At 43.6% G+C, this 26,169-nt stretch overlaps 1 long non-coding RNA gene across 1 annotated transcript in view; it reads left to right on the top strand.

Moving 5' to 3' along the window:
- Nucleotides 1-20,361, top strand: part of LOC131742052 (uncharacterized) — a 212,774-nt gene extending 192,413 nt beyond the window's left edge. The window contains exons 6-9 of the long non-coding RNA XR_010837089.1: nt 1,113-1,261; nt 13,264-13,521; nt 17,998-18,045; nt 19,501-20,361. This is a non-coding gene — a long non-coding RNA (uncharacterized lncRNA). The remainder of the gene's footprint in view (nt 1-1,112; nt 1,262-13,263; nt 13,522-17,997; nt 18,046-19,500) is intronic.
- Nucleotides 20,362-26,169: the final 5,808 nt, after the last annotated feature.

The raw sequence follows: 26,169 nt of genomic DNA, 5'->3' as shown, positions 1-26,169 counted from the left end.
AGGTAATGGTTTAAAAGGTCAAATTCTTAATTTCAAGATTGTTCTAGATTTTGAATTCCCATTTTCTAGCAAGAAATATCTAAATAGTTCTCAATCTAAGATTTAAAGAACATAGAAATGTATCAACTGCAATTAATCTGAAACACAGCTGAACAGTAGAAGAAAAACAAGAACAAAATTACAAAATAACAAAAACCAAACCACTGGAAGCCCAGATCTGATTCTTTAGGGCTCCTCAGATCCTTCTTAATTATAGGAAGAGTTTGCACTAACCTAGAAGTTCTTGGTAAACAAACTCAAGCCTTTATAATATCCTAGGAAAATAATTTATATATTTTTTGGAAATCAATCCATGAGGTAACTTGGTTTCTTATTCTAAAACCAGCCGTTAGATGTAGAAATTACAGCTCTAGGAGATCGCCTGAAAGCAGAGGTACTTGCAAGTTCAAATCTTTGATCCTAGCTAATCCGGATTGCAGCTCCTCCGTGGTGAAAACAGCTTCTGTAGAAAGATCTCTGACAAAGGTTAGATTTCAGTGGAAAATTTTAAAAATCACAAACGTTTTTGGTCTTCCCATAAGGATTTCACCCAATGTGGTGTCCTTATGAAGCTGAACAAAGATCCTCCAAAATTCAATTCAAGCTGTTCCTGATGATGTCATTGATTAGCGGATGAAAGGCATGTATAAGAGATTTAACGATGAACACACGACACCAGGCGTCTGCCTAATCTTGTAAAGAAACTTCACGGACACAGTCAGGCTCGTTTGTCTGCATGTTTTCTATGGCTGTGCCCTCGCCACCATGGTGGAGTGGAACGGGTGCCATCATATGGCTCACAGAGCCTAAAATACTTATCTTTACAGGAAAAATGTGCCAGCCCCTGAACTAGATGGTCAGCGACTTGCATTGTGTCACAGAACAGTGCTGGCAGATTCATTTTCTCTGCTCCCACCATCCATCCTGGGCACCACTTTTCTATGTAGGAAATTGTTTCCTCACCATCAATAACTCAGTTTTTTAAGTTAACTTTTGCTTTTGGATTTAGAGTTTATATTTGAGATTTTTCACCACTCTTTCTAGGCTTATATCTACTATGTTTTGCTTTACAGGTTTGTTTCTGTTTTCAAACCTGAATTTGTAGTCGTGCAGCCTTGCATTCGAGCAGCATGTACAGTGTGACAGGGAGGTGCCCTCCTGGAGCCCGCAAGTCTGGACCGTGGCCTGGCGTCCCCTCATGTAGCTGTGAGGCGTGGTCAAGGTATTAAAATGCTCTGTTCTGGTCTGCGGGTGCCTGGGAGGCTTACTGGAGGTGGTAAGCCCCCTGCAGTCATTTCTGTGTTGTTACGAGAGTGAGGCAAAAATGTAAAACAAAAATTTTTTGAAAAGTCTGAGTGCTATTTTAATAAGGATTTCTGGAACAAAACCGTGGACTACTGTCAGAAGACAAAACCAATTAATGCATCTTCATTGAGGGTCTTCCAAGAGAAAGGATGTGGAGGCCAGCGGAGGAGAGGAGAGAATCAAGCCTCCTCCCAGCCTCCCAGCTTCCCTAGCCTCCCCACGTGCCTGTGAACCGAGCTGCCTAGGCTCGATGTCCTGTGAAGACACTGAGCCTCCAAACAGGCAAGTCCATCCTTCCCTGTAATCTATCTCTCTGAACTTCCTGCACTTTAGTGACCTTGGAGTTTCCAGACCATAGGCAGAACACAGCATCTGCAATTGGCTTTTCCCCAAACATGGTCTTAGCTGGATGGAAACCTCACGTGCAGTGCGTCCAATTTCATCACGTACACATCATGGAGAACTTTGCCATGGAGCCCAAGCTGGCAGTAGAAAAACAGTTAAGAACAAACCCTCTGCTGTGAACGTTTGGCTATCGGAAGCAATTCATACTGATGTGTCTGCATTTTTAAACCCCCAGGGTTGACTAGGCAGGTGCGATGGAGCCCTGTGCTGTGTCATCTTCTGGATTTAGCCTGTCTCTCCTTTGAAATTAAGTGACAGCGCTGCAGGTTCCACAATTCCATTGATGCTGGTTATTTTGGAATGTTTTCTTACTAAATGCTCAACAGCATTAAAATATTCTCTGGGGAGCCTTTTCTTTTTTAAAAAGCACACTCTCATTTCAGACAAATGGCCAACCTTTTTACTCTTTCAATTTCTTCAGAAGTCAATGGGATAAACAATAGTTCCCCAAGATGAGAAATACAAATCAAAGGATTATTCATTTGCTGTTTTAACGGTGGGTACAAGAAGCTTGGTGAAAACATACACTGTTAGTTACTGTGTAAATAGACACCTAGCATGTAAATTAATCTGCTTTTATGAGATGTAAATAGAAACACAGAATGATTTTACTACCATGCTTGGCACTCCTGCACTGCTACTCTTCACTGGGCCTCTGGGCTGATGTTTGGTTTCCAGGGCAATGCACACAGCAAAGAATAAAATGGTGAAAATCCTTTCCTTTTTGTGCTTACATTCTACGGGTAGAACACAGGCAGCAAACAAGGTTGCTAGTAGCTACTGCCCTGAGTTTGATTTTAGAGTCTAGGTGACCCATGAAACTGTAATGCCTCTCTGTGCTGTGAGGAAGGCAGGACCGCTGCCCTGGTCACAGAGTCAGTCCATGCTCAGCATTAATGTCCCCTCCCCACTGCCCGTCTGCTTTATAGTGGTTGTAACTGTGGATGGTTTACATGGCTGAGAAGTTGAATGAGGAAAGTTCAAGAGAAGAAATGAAGGTGCTGGCGGAGCAGCTGAATCACCCCTGGACAGCGGTATGGACTGTGAATCGCTTCTTCCGTCGGTCAGGGGCAGAGTCCGTCAACACAGCATCTCCGAAGGACTCCAGGGAGGGAAGGGTCCCCCTTCCTTTATTTCTGGCTAAAAATTCCACAACCCTAAATTAGGCAAAAGATAACCCTGAGTAAGTATTTGCATCTCAGTATTCTGGTCGGGCCTGGGGTTATTGGGGACCAGAGGTCCACAGATCGCCCCATCCCTCTACCTGGCCCGGCTGTTGGGTGGACCAGCGGCGGCTGGAAGGTGTGTGCCACGAATAGTACATTCAATGTTTCTACCTCACACCCGGGCCTGTGCTGGTGCGTATCCACCCAGCTCCACTGCCCAGATCTCTGAAGCTGATGGTTAGAGGGAGTTCACTTACCATGGAACACAATGTAAATGCATTTACAGCTTGTCACCAGGATGCTGACAGTCACTTCCATGTGAGTAGCTGCACACGCCTCAGGCTCTGTGCTCACACCCACTGCGTCCCAGGGCCGAGGGGCATCTGACCGGCTGCTCAGTGACTGTTCAGCCACTCTCAGCCCGGGAATGTGATTCCAGGCTCTGAATCCCAGGGCTCAGCTGCCTTCCTGCTTGGGGATGGCAGAGAGCAAAGAAGAAACTCGGTCACTTGGGAAAAAACAAAACATTCAAATACTTTCAGTGTCAGATGTCAGTGTCTGATGTGAATTAAATTATTAACATAACAGGAGTGCTGGGAAAGATCAACCAGTGTTTGAGGTGGGTGATTTGGCCAGTGATCTAAACCTTTCCCTGAGAACAAGTTTATTCTGTGAGCATGCCCAAGAGACCGGGGTGGTCACGCAGATACAAGGTACGAGTCGACCATGGTGACATGTACCAGCGGACACGTGAGCCATTGTGAGAGGAAGAAAGCAGAGGTCCCTGCCCAACCCCCCACCCCGGTGATGCTGGCTGAGGACTTGGAGTCTGGAGACTTCCTTCTGAGAGCGTCTCCTCTCATTTCGATGTGGTCCCCCCATCTCCCCACAAGGTCCTTCCTCCCCGGAATTTCCCTCATGGCCCCCAGGACTATCTGTCCTTCAGCCCAGCCCAGGTACCATCTCTCTGGCCCTGTAGGTATTTCTGACAATGACTTGGAGTAGGAAGAAGATATTACCATCAAAGTGACCTGCACTGTGCGTTATACGCTTTCTTAATAAGATAGGAACATGGATGGTTTTCGTTCTCATCTGTTTTCCCATCAGACTAACCTGTCAGTTCATCAGAAAACTCAATCAGTACCCTGCATTCCTCAGGTTAATCAAATCTTTGCCATACTTTGCAAAAAAAAAAAGTGGCTGTTTTGTTCTTATAGAGAAGTCATAGTTTTGTTTTTACTCACCAGTTCCTTAAGGGCGACTATACATTATACGATTTCAGAGACTGTCCACAGCTATAACTCTGTGCTTTGACACAGGTTATGTATCGAAAGTTGAGGAAATGAGGATGGTTACAAACGTGATGGGAACAGCCTCTGTGGTTTGGCCTCACAGCAGCAACAATGACCCTGTGAAAACCCAGGTCGTATCATGTCACCTTCTGAGGGAAGGAAGGAAGGAGGGAGGGAAGGAGGGAGGAAGGGAGGAAAGATGAAATGTTTACAAGGTTAATTTAGCATAATTCTATCTGATTTTTTTTTAGTCAATAGCTTCTATTTTGCATATTATTTCCATGTTGGATTTATGAAATTTCCAGAATATAACAACGTAGAATTAATCAGTGTTACTTGCAACAATCATTTCCAAATCTGGGAGCAAAACCTTCAAGAAAACATTAGATGTACTGGGACGAACAGCTCACTGGCTGTTCGCAGATGGGGCTGGAGGTCCAGGGCTCGGCGTGAGTTCTGTGGAACTGTGGGAAGCCACGAGACCACGTTCATGGGAACAGACCCATCTCCACACCTTCTCTCAAGGGAAGCCTGTGGCCCAACTCTCTCTTGTGTAAGTTCCTCTTCAAAATGAACCCGACAGTTTGTCTACTCACCTCAGACGAGGTCTTAGCCATCAGCCCCCAGCCCCCAGGCTGGAAGGACCCTGGCTTTCCAGAAAAGCGGGAAAGTCTCCAGGGAACACGCCACAAGTGGTTCTGTGGGGAGGACACTTGCATTTCACCATCTTCCAAAACACTCCCTTTCCAGGAAGCAGCAGTCTCCCTCACATCCTCTGGAGTAAAAAAAAAGTAATAATTGCCATAACAAATCGATTAAGAGGAACATGTACAGAGAGATGCTGCTTCTCCCTCTTCCAAGAGAACCATGAAATATTAAAACGAATGTGGAGAGGAGCTGAAGAGAGTCTGGAGAGGTGGCCCTTAGGGCCTCGAGAGAGGTGCCCTGAAGGGGGCGCTGAGACCTGAAGCAGCGGGGTTGTGGGCGGGGACTGGCTTTTTGAGGTCTCTCCACTGAGGGCACCCTGGAACCTTCTCGTTAGTGTTAGTGTGGAGCCTCCTCGCGGGCACCGGCCGTCACTCCTGCGCGGAGATGAGCTGTCCTTCTGGGTTTCCTGTCTTGCATCTCTCATGATGTCCTGCTCTGTTTCTTGTTTGCTATCTTCGCTGTAGAAATAAGTTCTGCTCCAGCTGCAGGGAAACGCCTGCTGGTTACGGTGTCTCTCTTTACTTGTCAGACCCCATCTCCAGTCACTCACGCACATCCTACCACTACATGTTCATTTGTCCCTTTGTGTTCTGTTGTTTCCATCATAGCAGAGAACTATATTCGCTTTAATTTCATTTCTGAGGGTTTCGGGGGGAGGGGGACTTGGAGTTGTATGTATCTTGTATTGGTTTAGGGGTGCTGGGGGCAGGAAATAGCATGTCAGTGTGAGCGGATACGAGACGGAGGAGAGAGGGCAGGACGAGAAAGACAAATATCATATATGATATCGCTTTATGTGGAATCTAAAAAATGATACAGATGAACTTATTTACAGAACAGAAACAGACTCACAGACATAGAAAACCAACTTGCGGTTACCAGGGGGGATGGGAGGGGGAGAGGGATCGTTAGGGAGTTTGGGATTGACATGTACCCACTGCTACATTGAAAATGGATAGCCAACAAGGACCTACTGTACAGCACAGGGAACTCTACTCAGTATTCTGTAATTACCTAAATGGGGAAAGACTCTGAAAAAGAATAGATACATGTATATGTAGAACTGAATCACTTTGCTGTGCACCTGAAACTAGCACAACGTTGGTAATCAACTAGACCCCAATAGAAAACAAAAATTAAAAAAAAAAAGGAGGGCAGGATGAGGTGTGACAGGGGTGACTTCACAGCAGGTGTGTGAGTTGTGAGAGCGACTTGGGGGGGGTTGGGAGGAGTCAGGAAGTCAGGCTCTGTGCCTGGTGCTGGTGTAGGACAGACAGCACCTCAGTGCTGCCAGCTTGCCCCCAAGCCCTACGGCCACCTACTGGGCCTCCGCTCGGGGTTTCCCAAGTTTTGAAGACGTGGGGACATACAGATACCCCCTGGGGGAAGAGCAAGGGACAGACCGTCTCTCCCCACGGGAGAGGGAGATGGACTCACAGGGCTCAGAGTAACTGGAGTGGAAGGTTCTGGCTCAGGAAGGAAAGGTCTTGAGGTGCCACGTGGGGGACTGAGAGCAAAGACTGGCCGCATTGGGGGAGGGGATGGGGCACTAATGGGAGCGGGAAAGATGCTGAGACACACTTTCTAATCCTCAGCTTCACTCTTGCTGGTGCTGTGCCCAAGAAATTGTGCCCGAGGATCGGCACACGGTCAGTTCTGCCCGAAAGAATCCCTGGGTCACACACCCCCTAACAATGGTCCATCGTGTGTGCTGGCCATGCCCACAGCCCTGCTGCAAGTTGCTGTGACAGGTTGACAAGCCATGTATATGTTTTAAGAAAGCCTTAAAAATTTTTTCAAAGCCTTAAATCTCCCTATTTCCAAAGTTCCTTTAATATTGTAACTAGGGGTTAGGAAAAAAAAACCCCTGTGATTTATTGAAAAACGATATTTCCAAAGGTCTTTTTATAGTGTAGTTAAGGATTAGGGTGAAAAAAAGCTATGATTCATGGAAGATGTATCCTTACTGGCCAAAAGAAATAAAAGTTCCCTTATAATCTCTGCATCCGAACCCACAAGTATGTAGCCAACCACCCTTTCTTCTGACTCCCCAGGAGTGCCTCTAGCACCCAGTCTGACGTGCATACCGACTTCTTGTTAAATATCCTTACAGTTTGGATGGAAAGTATTTACTGGACTCAGGCTGGCTCCGGTCACCAGGCAATGACCCCTGCAGAATGAAAGGGTGACTCTTGGCCAGCGAGGCCTCTCCCACACCCCCTTAGTCTGACCGCGGTTTGTGATTAGCTTGCTTCATCTTAGAACTTGTGGCACTACCTCTAAATAGACATCACAGTGGAAATAACAGCTCACAGGACATGGCTCAGAATATTATCAATAGCCCTTGAGGAGGAACTAAAAGCCCTTGACTTTGGTTAATGGCTAAACTATTATTATTTTGTATTGCTCGACTCCTTTCCTTTCTTTCTGCATTTTCTCATTTCTCTGAGTAAATCTATTCTTTGAAACTTTTGGGAAGGCCTAGGAGGCTCAAGTTTTTCTACAGACAAGAGGCGGGCAAGGGCATGGGGCGTGGGGTCTGTCCTGGGAAGGCCCCATAGGGTCTTGCTGATCTTGTCAAGGATGAGAAGAATGACAGTTCAGAGTGAAGGAAAAACTAAAAGTCATTCACTTAGTGAACAATTTTTGTTTCCTTTCTTTGATTTCATGGATGACACCAGTTGATTTCATTCTAGAAATGTCTTTCTAGTACAGAATCAAATTTCATCCTTGCCATTTAAAATTTTATGGGTGGGAGATAGAAGAGGATGAAAGCTGTGGTCTAGGGTGATATGGTATCTGGGAAGACAAGCGTCATGCTTCAATTTCATCAGCCACTGTCAGCTTTCTGGCTGAGACATCATAAACCTTGTCATTTTCTTGATTGATTTTTTTGTCACAAAATGAAGAGAAATTTAACCACAGGAGTAAATCCTTATAATAAGTTTGGCATACATCACAATGAAGTAAAATCCAAGTGCTTTCAAAGTAAATCTAATTTAACATGGGCCAACGCTTCGAACATTTGTAAAGCTGTTTCTTACTGATTGATTTACGTGATGCTCATATGTGGTTCTAGGATGTAAAGTGCCACTGAGACGGTGGGTATCAATTTTACAAAGTGGAATTTACATACAAGGACAACGATCACAGTTCTCGGAGTCCGTCTCAGGCTCCTTCTGTCACCTCTTTCCCTGCCTCCGAGCCCCCAGAGGCTCAGCTGGGAGAAAGGGGCAGCCTAGTTAGGGAACGAGGGACCTGCCGATGTATAGACGGGGTCAAGCTTCTGATAGAAGGACATTACTGATAAAATGCCTCAAAATTTGGCTTTTAGAAAATGTATTTTTTTTGACTTTGTATGAGTGATGGGCATCTATTTATGCTCATGTTAATATTAAAACTATTTTTCAACGAACTTGAATGCATACGAGATATCGATGGAGGTAGCCACTCAGTTTAAGGTTGGAGATACTCTGTGCTTTCCTAAAAGAAAAGTGTTATCCTTTGAGTGCCTTTATCCACGTTTCTGGCTCTGGGTGGCCTGAGAATGTAGGACAATCTATGAAAATGCAGTCATTCTTACACATAGAAAAGATATTAGATCGCCTTGATTCTAAGACACATTTTTTTTCACATTTTATTATCTCTGAAACCCTGACGTGCCTTAGATTTTATGAAATGTACTTTATGTTCTGAGTTGGTACCAACAGAAGTGTGTTACTATAGACGAATGGCTGAGTACGTGCTATAGGTCTTGAATATGCATTAATTAAAATTAAATGGATAAAGGTAAAAATTATTCACTAACTTCAAATAAGTGTATAGATATTTGGGATAACTAGTTTAGCAGTCTCAGAAATCCTAGAGAGTTTAGATAATTGATAGTTAAATCTGGTTAAATGTAATATTTGTATTATATATGTATGTACCTATGTATATATTTGTGCCTATATATATTTAGTGTGCATAATATACAATATAGTTGATGCTTCTGACCTTGAAATGCATAATGACTTGATATAATGTCTGAAATTGGGACTTATAATAATATCTGCCATCTGAAAAACCCTCCAGAGCAGACTGCAGACTCGGGTTTGCCTCATTGGCCTCGAGATTTCAGTGGAATTGCCTGGTTATATTTCAGATGGAGACGATGAAGTTCTCAGGACTCGTTCTAGTTCAGTGTTTCTTCACCAAAGTGTACTCGTGACATGCAGACTGTCAGTGCAGACCTCAGTAAAGGGCTCAGACAGTATGGTTCCAGTTCTGCAGGATGGGGGAGTGTCTGGCATGAGGGGAGCAGCACACAGCCTGAGCCCAGAGGCCAAGAGCAGGGGACACCACGATGGTGCCACCTCTCCCTGTGTCGCTCTTTCAGATGGCACTTGCCGAGTCTGGGACTCTGCCCTGGCTTCTGCTCCCATCTCTATTGTAGTCACCGTGATTATCATCATCATCGTCACCATGATCACCATCATCACATCATCCATTATCCTCACCATCATCAGCATCAGCATCAGCAACATCATCATCACCATCCTCACCATCATCACCATCACCATCCTCACCATCATCACCATCAGCATCAGCAACATCACCATCACCATCCTCACCATCATCACCATCACCATCCTCACCATCCTCACCATCACCATCCTCACCATCAACACCATCACCATCCTCACCATCAACACCATCACCATCCTCACCATCAACACCATCAGCGTCAGCAGCATCCTCACATCATTGTCATCATCACCACCATCAATGTCATCTTGACATCGTCATAAGAGGTACCCATAGTCTGGGGTGAGAAGATCCATTCTCTTCTCACAGTTAGATGCTTCATCCAACTTGGCCTTTATGTGTAATGAAAGGAAATATTCTGGATCTCCATCTGTCTCCCTCTTGGACTTATGTCTCAGTGTGTTCTGAGCCTGGGAGGGACGAGGAGGACAATTTCCCAGGCCCACTCAGACATCTCTGAAAAATCAGTGAGGCAGCCCTCAGGATGTTTACTTACTGGGGAGAGAGAAGCTTTCTAGAGGGAAACATCTTTGGATGTAGTATCAGGTTGGCCAAAAAGTTTGTTTGGGTTTTTCTGAAAGATGTGGAAAAACCCCAGTGAACTTTTTTGCCAACCCAACAGTAATGGAAACACAGGGCCCAGTGACACTGACCTTCAAAGGTGTCATGAATGCTGCTCCCTTCAGGCTCAGTGCGAGTGATTTACCGCCTCTTACGCTGTCTGGAGGTGGGTGATGGGCCAGGGCTGCGAGGACTCATTGAAGCATCTCTAAGCAGGAGACGTGTAGGTGGTCAAGGGGCATCTATATCGTGATCAGACTTGGAATCTAATGTAAGGATCTCAGCCTCTGCGGGCTTAGACCTGGGGCAGCAGGAAAGGTAACTGTAAATGTCCCGTTACGTCCACAAGCCCCTGCTCCCCACACAGCTCCCTCCACCCTGCGTGTCCTCCCTGCTGTACTGTGGGAGCCGCTGTCACATTAGAGGGCCCCAAGTAAAAGAAAAATCGATTCCTATATTCACAATGATCTATTTGAGAACAAGGGAATTTCTCGCTAAATTAAGCCCACTCCTCACAGAGTTATTTATTCACCCCTGGTTCTGCCGTGGTGACAGAAATGCTACCCCATCTCCCTCTGACTTTTATGGATAAACTGTACCCAGGGAAGATTTGATAGAAATGGTTCTGGCAACTGAGACACATGAGTGAGAAGAAGCAGCTATTCCAGAAATCACAAACACTGTTATCTCTATTGGCTGTTAGGCATATTTTGTAAAAGAAATCATGAAGTCAGCTTTTTGGGTAAGATAAGAATTTAATGAAGTTTTACACAAAATATTCAACTGGTCTAGAGGTCAAGGGTTAGCATTTCCCAATGAACTTCATTTGCTTAGAAGTTTAAGAAAAAAAAATTTCATTTGGTAACACTTTTTCATTCTCTCATGGTCTAGGTCAGTAATTTCCTGAGACAAGCTCTCTAGCCTGCGTATGGGACTAGATTCTTTGTCCACTGTGTGTGTGTGTGTGTGTGTGTGTGTGTGTGTGTGTGTGTGTGTGTGTGTGTTAGGGGAATAAGAGGGTTGGTGTAAAGCTGGGTCTAGGGAGGAAGATAAAATATCACTGACAGTACACCCTAGTTATAGCTGAGACACAGAGGTACACGCTATTTTGTCCAGGATTTATCAACAGCGACAATGATGGAGACCAGCAGGAATGTTTGCCCAGCATCCCTCCCTGAAAGGTGCTGTCTTCAACCCCTGTTCACATGGCGATTCTGGGAACTACCATATCAGTCAGGTAACCCCCCCTTGCAGGTCAGCATGTATTTGTCCAGGGCTGGGAATGAGAGCAATTCAGGTTACTACAAATCTCTCCTTCAAGAATTTTGGAAGGAGCAAAAAAAGAGAATCAGTCTCTTCTGGGTGCCCTCACCGTATTATATGAAGGGAAGGAACAGGTAATAGCCATGCCGACCGAGCAGCAGAGGGGCCGATGTGGAGAGAACTAAGGGCTCAGATACCCAGAATGCAAGGAGAAGGGAGAGGAGAGAGAAGCTTGGCGTCTGTCTGGTCCCCATCAAGCCTGAGGCTCAACCCCGATGCTGCCCCTGGTGTCTGACACCCAATATCTTCACCGTAAGTTTGCTGCTTTGCTTTATAGAGTTTGAGGTGAGTTTGTGTTACTGGAAGAGCGGAGTCCCAGCTGCTGTGTATCCTTTAGCAAAGCAAAGAATGCGATCTTGGTCTTAAAGGCAATTTTAGACCTGGGAAGTCCAGGGTGGCCAGGGGTGGGTGTGCACCCCCAACGGGGAGATAGAGGAACCAACCACCAGGGTTGGGGTTCCTGCAGTTTGTACTTTTCCTGCTCAGCCTGCCTTTTGTATGAACAGATGACTCCAAAAATAATAGAGGATTCCTAAATGTTGTTACATGAGAGAAAATTCCTAATTTGAAATTGCTAGGAGCAGGTGAGGGTGTCCTGTACGGAGAACGATGAGGGGAATAGAGTTAAATGTACGAGAGAGGTGAATACTCTGATATCTTAGCCAAAAAGAGCCCAAGAAATGCTGAAACTGTATGATTCTCGACTGCAGAGTTTCTTGGACCTGATAAGTAGGAATTTGCAAAATGAGCATATTTTCCAAGAAAGGAAGATTTTAAAACTCTCAGTGAAGGTCTCCAATGAGAAGTCCCCAAACAAACAGTAAATTCTTGGCAAGGAAGCAGAGTAAGGGATGTGAGAATGAAGAAGAGTGTCAACCATGTAAAAAGAGATAGAACACCACAGATTTCAGCTCAAAAGCAGTGACTACCAGAGCGTGTGAGCAGAGTAAAGCCAGTTCATCCTGCTATTTATTAGTAAGTCTAACTGTGTGTACATAGTTTATAGCAACAGTTGTTTTGTGGTATGTGGATGTGTGTCCAAAAGCAAAGGCTTGGCTGATAACCACAAAGTTTCCCAGGAAATGGGTGTGTGCTTGGAGGGACCCATGGTGGTGATAACCGTGGAGGTGTTGAGTTCCTTGAAGCTCGCTGTTTTCACTGGATGATGGACAAATTCTTCAAAGGATCACTTGTGGGAGCTTTCTGATTCAAGGCAGCCCATCCCCGATGTATAGAATGCCTCCCCCAAGGGATTGTCTTTGTGCAAAACCCATTCACACACTCACTCCTCAATCATTATTTAATTTATGGGGCACCAACTTATGTGCGAGATTCTTGAGATAAAGACAATGTAGTGAAGACAGACCCAGAAACATCTGATTCTAATAGAAAAGTTAGGTGCTTGCAGACACACGAATAGCGGGAGTCTACGGATGGCCTAAAGAGAGGAATCAAATCAAGCTTTGGAGGAACAGAGAAGGCTGAACGGAGATGGTGGCAGCTGACGTGGATTCCGAAGGATGACCAGGTGTTGTCAGGGGCTGGATGAGGAGAGAGCAAGGGGCGCAGCACGTGTGAGGTCGCAGAGGCAAGGAAGACACGGCCGAGGCAGCAAGTGTGCGTCCCCAGTCGGCAGTGTGAGGCGTGTGCGTGCGTGTGTGCGTGCGTGCGTGCGTGTGTGCGTGCGCGTGCGCGCGCGCGCGTGGGCGATATCCAAGCCAGCCCTGGGGCTTCCAGTTACCTCCATCAGCAACAGGAGCAGGCGGGTGGGAGTGGGCTCTTCCAAGAGCCACGGACCTGGATGGCAGGTCCCGACCGGTGGCCCCGCAGTCACTGTGGACATGTGGGTGACTGCGACCTCACGGATCTGTCTCTGTCCTCAGCACACAAGGACATGAAGGATTTGCATCTCTCTGATCACTGTTAACATTTTACAGACGAGTGCTTGGGAAAACAAGGCAGCCACTGACACAAGTCAGCGTCTTTTCTCTGTGAGTCGGCCCTGAGCCGGGAAACGTGGCCTCGCCTTTGATCCCTGTGAGTCATCTCACGTCTCAGCAATGCTGTGCCAACCTGCTGGACCAAAGAGACGATGCCGTAAAGGGAAGACGCAGGCCTCTCATCGTGCGCGAAGTGAGTGGCCGTGATGGATGGCTTCTGACGCGTCTCCAAGTGATCGTGTTCTTGATGAGAGGGTGAGTCTCAGCGCCTAAAAGGGGTTTTTGAGACAAAGTCAGTTGTTCCCTGGTACTTATGATTATGATACTGAGCAAGAAGCTTACATTATTCATTCTGACTCTATTAACTAAAAGTTGGGCAGTGTTTCAACACTCTCCCAGTGTACTTCTGCAGCCAACACTCAGTAATTGAGGGGCTGCACTTTATGGATTCCAATCTCCTTCTCTCTTATCTCCCCCTCCAAACGCCCACTCTCCATCCAAGGCACTGCATTACATCATTTCTGTGAGAGTCTGGGTGAGAGGGGGGAAGAAGAGGCAAAACTCAAAGGGCCTCTTTGTTTTCTTATTTAGCAGCCCCAGGAAGAGGTTTGCTTCGACACGTACCTGTTGGCTAAAATACACTTGAAGTTTTCCCTAATTTACGTTGCTGCTTCTTTACTTTTCCTCTCTTCACACACACACACACACACACACACACACACACACACACACACACACGTGCTGTGTACACCTGAGGGTAGGTTATAGGTATCTAGGATTCCTCGTTAAGAAAGTGGAACATTTAAGAAAAACAAACCATACAAAACCCCTAGACTCAGAGCATGTTCTGGACCAACCACTAGTCAGGAGTTTGACCTTGGACACAGAACTCACAGTCTCTGAGACTCACTTTCCCTATGAAACTGGGAGTGTTGAACTGAACATCATTTCCTGCCCCTAACGATTCTGTGCCGATTCTGTGACGTTCACAAGACCGCAGTGAACTTTGCACCCCCAGGGCATGAAGAATATTCGTTTGATGCGTTAGGTTGGAGTTTTTTGCTCTCCAACAGCTGGAGATAATTAATTGCAAATACAAAAATACTGTCTGCAGCCAGCTTTAGAGATGAGACACTTTGTAGATGGTATTTCCATGAACTTTGCAAGATTTATTAGTTGTGGGACACAGGCTGCTGAGCTTGCCTGAACCAACTTCAGGGATGGGATTGGGGCAGAACCTACTTACAGAAGCAGAACCCACCTGGGAAGAAAGAAGTGATGCTGAATATCGGAGACCTGAGATCTCAGTTGCCGTAGTAACAGCGGTAGAGGTGTGTGACCCACTAATGAAGATAAATATTAAGCTTTTCTAATTTGAATTTTTACCAGAAATAGGAAAAATGTTTTCATTTTCAATCGGCTGGAAGAACTTTATTTGGACATATTCAGATCTATTCTCCATCTCTCCAACAGAACATTTTATTTTCAATTCCATAAGCAGGAGATAGGTCTAATAAACATATTTAGGCAAATGACAATGGGAATGTTGAGGACCAAACAAATAAAATTTATCCTTCAGAAGGACAATTAGAAATACTCTTTTACAATTCTTTTCTGCTATTAATTTTTTATTTTATTTTATTTATAAATTTATTTATTTATTTTTGGCTGCGTTGGGTCTTCACTGCTGCGTGTGGGCTTTCTCTAGTTGCAACAAGTGGGGGCTACTCTTTGCTGTGGTGCGCAGGCTCTAGGCACGAGGGCTTCAGTAGTTGTGGCATGTAGGCTCAGTAGTTGTGGCACACAGGCTCTAGAGCGCAGGCTCAGTAGTTGTGGTGCAGGGGCTTAGTTCTGCTGCATGTGGGATCTTCCTGGACCAGGACTCGAACCCGTGTCACCCGCACTGGCAGGCGGATTCCTAACCACTGCGCCACCAGGGAAGTCCTGCTATTAATTTTTTAGATTAATGGCAGGGATATTATTTGAAACTACTATTTTTTCCCGCAGCTTATCTGGAAATAAAGTAGGGGTCTAGGATCTTCAGGTTCTGTTTATTACAAACATTTAGGAAAAGCATTAATTAGCATTTAAGTATGTAGATATTACTTTCTTGCTACAGAGCTATCTTCTGCTATATATTTCCCACTTTGGTAGAATTATCATATAATAATGGGGAAAAATACTTGGGTGTGTGTTTCTATGTCTTTTTCTTGAGGGAGGCTGGGAAGAGGAAGGAAGAAGATGTGATTGGTTTGTTAAGAAAACTGATTTTTCTGTATCCTCAATAAATATTTGGAATTTTATGGTTGGCCTAATGTCCAGTGTGTCCCTCCCATAAAAACAAGTATTTTCTAATTGCAGAAATGACTTTTAATTCAATCATGTATCACGAATAAAAAAAAATATTTTCAACACTCTTTACTCAAGCACAGTTCAGTGACTTTGGTATCAAAAAGTTTGCAATAATCATTTATATCAGTTCTTTAGCTTTGATTAAAAAAAGAGACAGGCATTGGTCAAATGATAACGTGACTTGGCATCCATATTTAACTATGTTAAATAAGAGAATTTCAGGGTTTCCCTGGTGGCACAGTGGTTAAGAATCTGCCTGCCAATGCAGGGGACATGGGTTCGAGCCCTGGTCCGGGAAGATCCCACATGCTGCAGAGCAGCTAAGCCTGTGCATCACAACTACTGAGCCTGCGCTCTAGAGCCCGTGAGCCACAACTACTGAGCCCATGAGCCACAACTACTGAGCCTGCGTGCTACAACTACTGAAGCCCTGGTGCCTAGAGCCCATGCTCTGCAACAAGATAGGCCACCGCAATGAGAAGCCTGCACACTGCAATGAAGAGTAGCCCCCGCTCATCACAACTAGAGAAAGCCTGCGCGCAGCAACAAAGACCCAACTCAGGGATAAATAAATAAAATAAATAAATAAATGGGAAAAAAAAGAGAGAACTTCAGCTGCTCGCTCCTCACCTGGATGGGACACTGATCAAATCCTTAAACTGGCTTCTGAAAGTTCCACTTCTTGAGTATTGACGACTTTTTGCTCAGAAAGAGTTTTCCTTAGTTCAAGGCTACAAACAAATGGGTTCGAGGTTACTCCCCTTTGGTTCATTGGCCAACATCATGAATATTGTTCTTAAACCAGGAAATCCCTCTTCTTAGAGTAATTTCTTAGAGTGCTTTCTCCTGAATGGTTGATGGTCCACACATATGCTAGTGACGTCAGTTGGAGCCACTTTTCCAGGCATGGAGGTGAATTTCTATTATCACCAACACTGTCACAGCTCACACCCTGTCTGGTAGCCCATGTTGGCTGGGTGTCTCTTGTGGGATTGTTTTTCTGGGTGTGGAATAAAGGCACCACATTGCTCATCATTGTTGTATACTCGGCTCTTAAGCTTCCGTGTTTTACCCTCCCTAGTCTTACAATGAAGAATTATCTAGACATATAAATTTAGCTGAATCCAATTAGCGAGTGGAGGGGAGGAAAAAACTTTTCCCTCTACCCTCTCAGGTTCAAATTAGACTGACAAAAGACAGAGTAACAGGAGAGAAGCATACAAATTTTATTTGATGTTAATTTTTACATGACAAAGGTGACTTCCTAGAAAAGAAGTGAAGATCCAAAGAAGTGGGTCAGCCTGAGAGCTTATATATCATTTCAACAGAGTCATAAATTGTGTAGATGTGACATGATAAGAAAAAGGGCTCAAAAGGTTAAAAAAAAAAAGGAGACAGAAAATATAGCACATAGAAATTAGTTGACTACCAAACATTAGAGATTTGCAAATAATTTTAGGATAATCAAAACATTGTGCAAAGTAAGCATTGTATTCATGGTCTTTTCTACTTGTTCCTTTCAACTATAAAAATAGGTTAGGATTTACTATGATTGAGGAGGAAAGAACTACTTGCCGGGATGGTAATTATATGAAAGATGTTGCCAAGGCACATAATGCACTAAAAAAACAAAAGAAAAAGAAAAAAAAAGAGAGGAAGGAAAAGGGTTTGGACTTGTAAGGGCGGCAAACTGCTGGAGATGAGAATATGGAGGACATGGGCTTTGCAAATGGAAGAGGATGGTGATTTTGAGTCCTAGCTCCACTTACTGGCTATGTAATTCTGAAAATTATTTTATCTCCTTTTGATTCTATTTCCTAATCTATAAAATGTATATAATAATAACAAGGAAAGTTGTAAAAACTGCCCTTGATAGTAATATGCACTGCCTGCTACGGACCAGGCGAGCACCAGATGAATCAGTGTTGCTCTTACTGTCGGTGGCCTCATCTAACCTTTGACTGCAGGTCTCCCAGACGCAGAGGCCCGGGTTCTGATCACTTTTCCACATGCAGGACTCACCTCTGCAGGCAGGCCAACCCCAGAGACGGGGGAGCCTGCGCCGTGTGAGGCCCAGATCTGCAAGGGAGGCGGGAAGTGCGTTTCTGGCTCTGTCCTGGGGATCTGGGGCTTTCAGGGTACGAAATTCTTCAAATATTAGACGGTTCAAAAACTACTGAGCAGCCTCAAAACATGATAAACATTCTCTAGAATGACATGAACACCCCCATTTCATGCACTGTGCAACAGAAACACTTTCATCCTGAACATTTGTATCAGGAGGAGAAAAAAGACGGCCAGTGTAGTGGGTTTCCGCAAGCACGATGTAGTCCTTTCCCACTGCTAAAGAGGATGAAAGCTGGTTTTCTTGTACTGCAGTGATGTTTGCTGGCCTGGACGAAGCTATTCATTTCTTCCTTGGCAGAGGTGAGTGATGGTGGGCACCTAGCACAGTTTGGAGGGCAGGTAACTGTGACGCCTTCCTGGCCAGACAACCAGGCTTCTAGCAGGACTAGGAATTTCAGAAATATCTCTGCAAATATTAAGAGTAAGGTGACGTAATTTAAACAAGAATAAAAATGACATTTCCTCTATCTGCAACTGTATCTTCTACGCCACCTCTTACTTTTATTTCTTTTCCTTGCTTTTCCCATCGCTGTGTGTGAAAGTCTGTTTTCAGACTTTAGACAGCTTCTTAGTACACTAATAAAGAGTTCTAAGAGGATCTAAAAATATACACTGTTAATAAGAGTCTAAAAGTCACTGCATTGCCTCTCTCCTCGCTCCCATTAGCTCTTTGCCTTGATTTTCCTCAAGCCAGAGAGAACCAAGAAAGACTGGAGCTGTTAGGAGTGGTAAACATGGTGATTTTTTTTTTTTTTTCCAATTAGGAGATTTTCCTATATTAGGCTTGTGACCTCTGACCTTTTCTAGGAAGCGAGTGTTTGCTATTTAAGCCACAATTCAGATACTTTTTACCATCACTTGTTTTCTACAAACTTCTAGCTTTTAACAAACGTGTATATAAAGGAAAGCAGAACTTTTTCCCTAAATAAAATTATTTCATATCCCTGTACAATGGGCACGGACAGTTGGTTTTTTAAAAGTAGAGGTGTATCATATGTAGTGATTTCTCCATAATTGTTTACATGTTGATTCAAATCGGAAGTTAATAAAAATCTGTCAGTGACTCACATAAGGTGTTGCTGTTAATGATACACCAGAAGTTATCTGATGCTTCCAAGAGCAAGAACACGGGTGTCCCACGCCGCCTGCACCCTCCACCCCTTCATATTCCTTAACTTTCACTTGTCTTCCGCATTTCATGATTTTCCCAGGTGACTAGCTAAAAAATTCGGTAGAGCTCATCTCGGATGTGAAGAATAGTAATACATTCTCTCTCTCAAGTAACGTGGAACACGACATTTCATGGCATATCAGTACCTTAACCTAAAATAATAATCATTTTTTAAAACTCTCAGGGACAATTAAAAAGCCCTGAAAATACTTTCAGTAAGAAATGCGTGTGTACTGAGCCAGTCTGCTAGCTGGCCCAAGTTTCCTTTTCTCCGAATACAGACCGTCTGGAAAGCGACAGACAGCAGGGCTCAGGGGTCTCATACAGTTAGTCCTGGGATGGGTGGGCCAGGGTGCCCGGCAGGTCATAAACAAGGGACCCTGGTACAGAAAACAGCAATGAAAATGTTCACCTTCAAATGATTTCTCTTTTATGTGTATTTTGAGATAATTAAAGAAAGAGGATATTCATGCAAGTATGTTTTCTTAATTGAACGTATGATTCAATAACTATAACAGAATAATTTCAAAGTAAATACATATTTTACCAGTGAAAAGGTACCCCTTTCTTTCCCCCCCAACCAGACAGATGAGTGACATAATATGAAAGAACTCGAGGCCTGGCAGTCGTCAGCAGCTGGAAGTGAAACTTCTCGTGAGATGATGTGTCTGAACATTAAAATTCAGCAGCGACATCAAGCCTCCTGGTCTGGATGTCTTCTGTTTAGACTTTTTTGGGTTTCTCTCGCCTCGGTGAAAAGAAAGAAAACTCGGCCTGAGGCAGCTTGGCCGGCTTTTGGCACAAGTCCCTAACTCTGAGAATAGTAATGCTTTTAGCTCTTATAACTGACCCAGTGGAAGGCAGAATGACATCAAGCTAACAAGAAAAAGGTGTTGGAGCTAAGCCTTGGCTGCAAAGAAACATGGAGTTTCTCTCTTTCATCTCAGCATACCCTTAACTCTTCCAAACAGCAGGCACAAGATTGAGAAGACATTTTGGATGGAGTCGGGGAAAGAGCTGAGGGTCAGCTCCACTCCAGAGGGACCTGATTCCATGAATCGGGACAAAGCGTGACCATATGTAGTTTCCCTAAACCAGTGACTCTCAAAGTGGGATTTCCAAGGGTGCGCTCTTGGAGTTTCTATGAATTTTTTAAAAAATTCATGAGGTCAAAACGATTTCCTTGGGCTTCCCTGGTAGCACAGTGGTTAAGAATCCGCCTGCCAATGCAGGGGACACAGGTTCAAGCCCTGGTCCGTGAAGATCCCACACGCCATGGAGCAACTAAGCCCGTGCGCCACAATTACTGAAGCCCGTGCGCCTAGAGCCCGAGCTCCGCAGCAAGAGAAGCCACCGCAATGAGAAGCCCGCGCACCGCAATGAAGAGTAGCCCCTGCTCGCGGCAACTAGAGAAAGCCCGCGCGCAGCAACAAAGACCCAAAGCAACCAAAAAATAAAGAACAAACAAACAAAAAAACAAAATGATTTTCATAATAAAACTAACATGCTATTTGCCTTTTTAACCATGTTGACTTTGGTATTTAAAAGATCAGAAGAAATGTTAGCCCCTGGGCAGGAATCATGGCAAAACCAGAAGTCACCACCGTCCTCTTCATGGCCACGTGCTCACAGGTGGATCAGCTCTGATCAACATGATTATTCCTGAAAGATCCCTGACAAACTTCAGTTTCCCAGACCTGGGTTTTGGCCAAAGATGTCCTCAGAAAAGAACAGAGTCTGTCACTTTAAATAAAACAATGGACAGTATTTGTTGCCAATGATAAACTTCAAAGTTTCGAGTAAAAATTGGAATTCTTAAAAACTTGGAATTAGCTACTGTGAGCCTGACCTCTTCCCAGTTTTAAAGACTTGATGAGATTTGCAATGAAAATAACAGCTGTCAATTTTTTATATTGTGTAATGAAATGTATCAACGTTTATAATGTCAGCATAGCTCTGTGTCAGTGTTTGCCAAATGATGAATGCATGATGTAGCAAAATCCTATATAGATAATGATCCATTCCAAGTGAAGCACAGACCAATGATTTTTTTAAAATTCAAGTATAGTTGATTTACAATGTTGTATTAGTTTCAGGGGTACAGCAAAGTGATTTAGTTATATATATAATATATTATACATATAATACATATATATTCTTTTTCAGATTTGTTTCCCTTATAGATTATTACAAGATATTGAGTATAGTTCCCTGTGCTATATAGTAGGTCCTTGTTGGTTATCTATTTTATATATATTAGTGTGTATATGTTAATCCCAAACTCCTAATTTAAACCCCCCCTTCCCCTTTGGTAACCATTAGTTTGTTTTCTACGTCTGTGAGTCTATTTCTGTTTTGTAAATAAGTTCATTTGTATCATTGTTTAGATTCCACATATAAGTGATATTATATGATATTTACCTTTCCTTGTCTGACTTACTTCACTTAGTATGATAACCTTTAGGTCCATCCATGTTGCTGCACATGGCATTATTTCATTCTTTTTTATGGCTGAGTAATAATCCCTTGTATATATGTACCACATCTTTTTTTTTTATCCTTAACTTTTATTTTTTATTTTTTTAACATCTTTATTGGAGTATAATGGTTTTACAATAGTGTTAGTTTTTCCTTTACAACAAAGTGAATCAGTTATACATATACATATGTTCCCATATCTCTTCCCTCTTGCGTCTCCCTCCCTCCCACCCTCCCTATCCCACCCCTCTAGGTTGTCACAAAGCACAGAGGTGATCTCCCTGTGCTATGCAGCAGCTTCCCACTAGCTATCTAATTTACATTTGATAGTGTATATATGTCCCTGCCACTCTCTCACTTCATCACAGCTTACCCTTCCCCCTCCCCATATCCTCAAGTCCATGCTCTAGTAGGTCTGTGTTTTATTCCCGTCCTACCACTAATCTCTTCATGACATTTTTTTTTTCCTTAGAGTCCATATATATGTGTTAGCATACGGTATTTGTTTTTCTCCTTCTGACTTACTTCACTCTGTATGACAGACTCCAGGTCTATCCACCTCATTACAAATAACTCAGTTTCATTTCCTTTTATGGCTGAGTAATATTCCATTGTATATATGTGCAACATCTTTATCCATTCATCTGTTGATGGACACTTAGGTTGCTTCCATGTCTTGGCTATTGTAAATAGTGCTGCTATGAACATTGGGGTGCATGTATCTTTTTGAATGAGAGCTTTCATCTTTTCCAGATATATGCCCCAGGAGTTGGATTGCTGGATCATATGGCAACTCTATTTTCAGTTTTTTAAGGAACCTCTATACTGTTTTCCACAGTGGCTGCACCAATTTACACTCCCACCAACAGCATAGGAGGGTCCCTTTTCATCAACATGATTAGTGATTCCTCGCTGCAATTAAACTTTGAGAAATTACCATGTGTCAAAATTGGGTGTACTGTCAATGAAAAATACCTACAATAATCTGGGAAAACTACTAAAATAATCTTGTGTTTTCCAAATACATTGTACATCTCTGTGAGGCTGGATGTTCTTTCTCCCAAACAACACATTGGCACACTTTGAGTGTGGAGGCAGATAGGAGAGCCACTCTCTGTTAGTGAGGAAGCTGCCCAAGGTGGGGGGACCAGGGCTAGGAGGATGGTCTTAGAAGAAGAAGGGAAGCTGTGAGTCTGGGCAGGGCTGAGCAGCTAGACTTCACAGAGGGGGAGCCCCGAGAAGGAGCCACGGAGATGTTTGCCCTGGAGTCTTCAGCTGACTGTGAGTCACTGCTTGAAGTAAGGAAAATACCGAGCGCTGGGGAAAGACCCACCCAAAAGGAAAAGAGGAAATGAAGCTGGAGCTGCAATCAGGTGGGAATGTTCCCTGCTCCCAGCAGCCAGAGCGGGACACCTCATAATTCATGGGGCACCGGGCAGAGTGCTCAGAAGTCCACGTGGATACGAAACCAAAACAGACCACATTCTGGGCCATGAAACAAATCCCCCAAATTCAAAAGGATCCAAGTCATACAAAGTATGTCCTTTTCCCACAGTGACAATCATTTAAAGGTCAATAACAGAAAAATATCAGGAAAATCCCTAAATATTTGGAAACTAAGAGGCACACCAAGTAGTCCATGGAAAAAGGCCAGGGAGGGGGGAAGGAATGTGGGGAGGAATAGAAAGTCTTTTGAATTTAATGAAAATGAGACTGGCAATCATCTATTCAGACTGATAAGGAAAAAAAAAGAATGCACAAATCACAGATATCAGAAATGAGATAGGTGACATCACAATATTGAAAGAATAATAAGGGAAACTTATGAACAGCTTTATGACAAATAATAATGTTGATGGAATGGTCAGTTCCTTGGAAGAGACAACCTGACAAAACCTGCTCAAAAAAAAAAAATGAGAAACTGAATTCCACTATATTTACTAATGTAGCTGAAAAGAAAACTCCAGGCCCAGATGTCTTTATTGGCAAATTCTGCTAAGCATTGAAGAAATAAATAATAGCAATTATAGACAATTTTTCCAAAAAATTGAAAGTTAGGGGATATTTCCAAACTCATTCTATGAGGTCAGCATTACTTTGATACTAAAAGCAGACAGAGGCATTGAAACACGTTGTGGTGGATTTCTGGGTTTTCTTTTTATCTCTCAGGTATCCCAGGCTAGGTGCTGGGATGATTGGAATATCACCACTTAGGGAAAAAACAATCATACCTGTGATATCCCCTCATTCTTAGCTTTCAATGAATAATGCTCACTTGATTTTTAGTAATTCATTAAGTAGGAATGCTCTCTTCCTTTTGCTTTTTGGTCCCCCAAAGAGCAAGGACACTGGTGAGATCTATCAGCGTAGCTGCCTCTTAAACCCCCCTCCACACACAGGAAGTTCCGATAAATGACAACAGCCATCGTTTTTTATTACAGTGATCCCTCGGTATCCGCCGGGTATCGGTTCCAGGACCCTCTGCGGATACCAGAATCTGCAGGTGCTCAAGTTCTTGCAGCTGGCACTCCGTAGGCTCGGGTTCCACATTCGTGGATTCAGCCAATTGCGAATAGTGCAGGATCTTCCATCCGCGGTTGGTTGAATCGGGATGCGGAACCGCGGATGTGGAGGGCTGACCGTGCCACGATGGAGCCTTCCTTAAACAAGGATACTTACTCATATTACAATCCCCAGAAGTGTTCAGGTTCAGGGGGTTGTTACTAAACTAAATTGGGACATAGAATGGACTTTGGCAAAATGATGTTTTAAAAATCCAAATATCCTTTTACCCACCCAAAGTCTTCAATACATATATACATTAACTACATATATATATCTTTATGTAGAGATGTTTACCATGTATACATTCAATGTGGGGATTTCAGATCAATTATATTGACCTTTAAATTCAACTAGCAATAAATCTTACCTTCTCTGTGGCATTCCAGACCTAATGGGTACAGAAACTTTTAAAATAACACTTAGGTCAGCAGCCTTCAGAAATTTATAGACAAACATTTCAGATGAGCCAGATACTGCCAAGGCTTGGGATGTCTGCAGTTGCTAAGAAATCTTCATTACACAGTTGACAACACCTGCCATTGCTTTTCCTTTTGTCCTCTGCAGAGTCTATCACTGCTGACAAAGCTTCTATTTGGCTTTTTTCTTTTATCCCTCCATCCTTCTAGAATTACTGCAGTTGAACTTCAGAGTTCCAACACTTAAAGTTTCTTTCTTTCTTTTTTAAAATTTTCTTATAACATAATATTCTTTCTTCCCAAAGAAGATGAGGTAAGCAATGGCTTTCGTCTCTAATTATCTTTTCAACGCAGACATCTTGGTAGTAGATGCCACACAAGAAACAAATCTTCTGACCATTTTCGTAAATATCTTAGGACTTTATGTAGCGCCTACATTTTCTATCGTAAGGAGGGTGGCCCCTCCCTGGGGTCTTCTCTCCAGCTGTGCAGTCCTCCTGAGCTGGGGTCCCTCAGCTCCGCCCCCCCCAGCAACTTGGAGGGGATTTGCATGTGGACACTCAACCAAAGTTAATTCCCTTTACTGTCTTAGTTCTGTTGGCAGTTTGGGTCTTTATAATGTATGGCATTGTCTTCCAAAGGCAAATCTGAAGTCAGTCACCATTTTTTTTCCCTCTTGCTTGACTTTTGGGGTATCTAGAGCAATTGTAAGGTAGCGTGTGTGTGTGTGTGTGTGTGTGTGTGTGTGTGTGTGTGTGTGTGTGTGTGTGTGTAGTGCACATTTACATGTATAGAATACTTTACAGGTTAATTTCCAAAGGAGAAAAGTATAAAAAAATTTTTTTTCTTTTCATAGGAGGAATAATTGCTTTAAAAGATAATACTCTACTGCCTTAGCAAAGAGAGTACATATTACTGGAAATGTGAGGTGTAACCTTAAGAATAATCTGTAGTACTTATTTTTGAGGGAAGCTTGAAATTCATTGGTAGAAAAAAAACCCCTGTATAACCAAGATTTTTTTTAAAATTTAAAATACTTAAGCTTATATTCTCTGCTGAACTTTGATTAGGATATTGTGGTGAGCATTGCCCTCTGAGGAAGGCACCATTAAGACCCTCATAAGCCTCAGGGCCCGATTGTACTCTCCTTGGTATGCATCCTGGACTTTATGGTATGAACGTAAAAAGGGAGATGGCCTTTGGCCAAATTGCTCCAGGGACCTGCTCAGTCACTGGGAGTCCCTGGTTGTTCCCTAAAGCTAGGAAAAGCAACCCTGGAGGGGAAATTGGTGCCTTTGAGGGAGAAGCCGAGAAGCCAATCAACCAGCTGACGCCGATAAGGCGTGACTAAGCAAATATATACGGCTACGCTTTGTTGTTAAACTTGCTTTGCAACCATCAGTTGCTTGTGCCCTTCTGATCCCATACCTTGGTGCGTTCAGTTCCCTACACCCTCTCGTCGATTGTTGCTGCACTTTGAGAACCCGCTGCGGCTGGCGGCAAGTGGCGCCCGAACAGGGACCTGACAAGAGGGACGTCTGAATCTCGGTAGGTGAATCCCCGGAGTGAAGAGTGACAGTGTGGCCACATAGTAAAGTTGATAGTAACTCGGGGCAATAGTCAGAAGTAAAAAAATATGGGACAAGAAGTATCCAAGAAGGGACCTGAAATCACTGATCAAGAGAAGTTGTCCACCAGTGCTTTCTAGGCTTTTACAGCTGGAAATTATGATGTCTGTCTGCAACATCTTGCCTGCCTACAAGATATAAACAAAGACGATTATAAAATAATTTT

This window comes from Kogia breviceps, chromosome 15 (genome assembly GCF_026419965.1).
Source record: "Kogia breviceps isolate mKogBre1 chromosome 15, mKogBre1 haplotype 1, whole genome shotgun sequence".
NCBI lineage: Eukaryota > Metazoa > Chordata > Mammalia > Artiodactyla > Physeteridae > Kogia > Kogia breviceps.
Note: the sequence above shows the minus strand (reverse complement) of the source record. Positions and strands in the feature narration are given on the sequence as shown.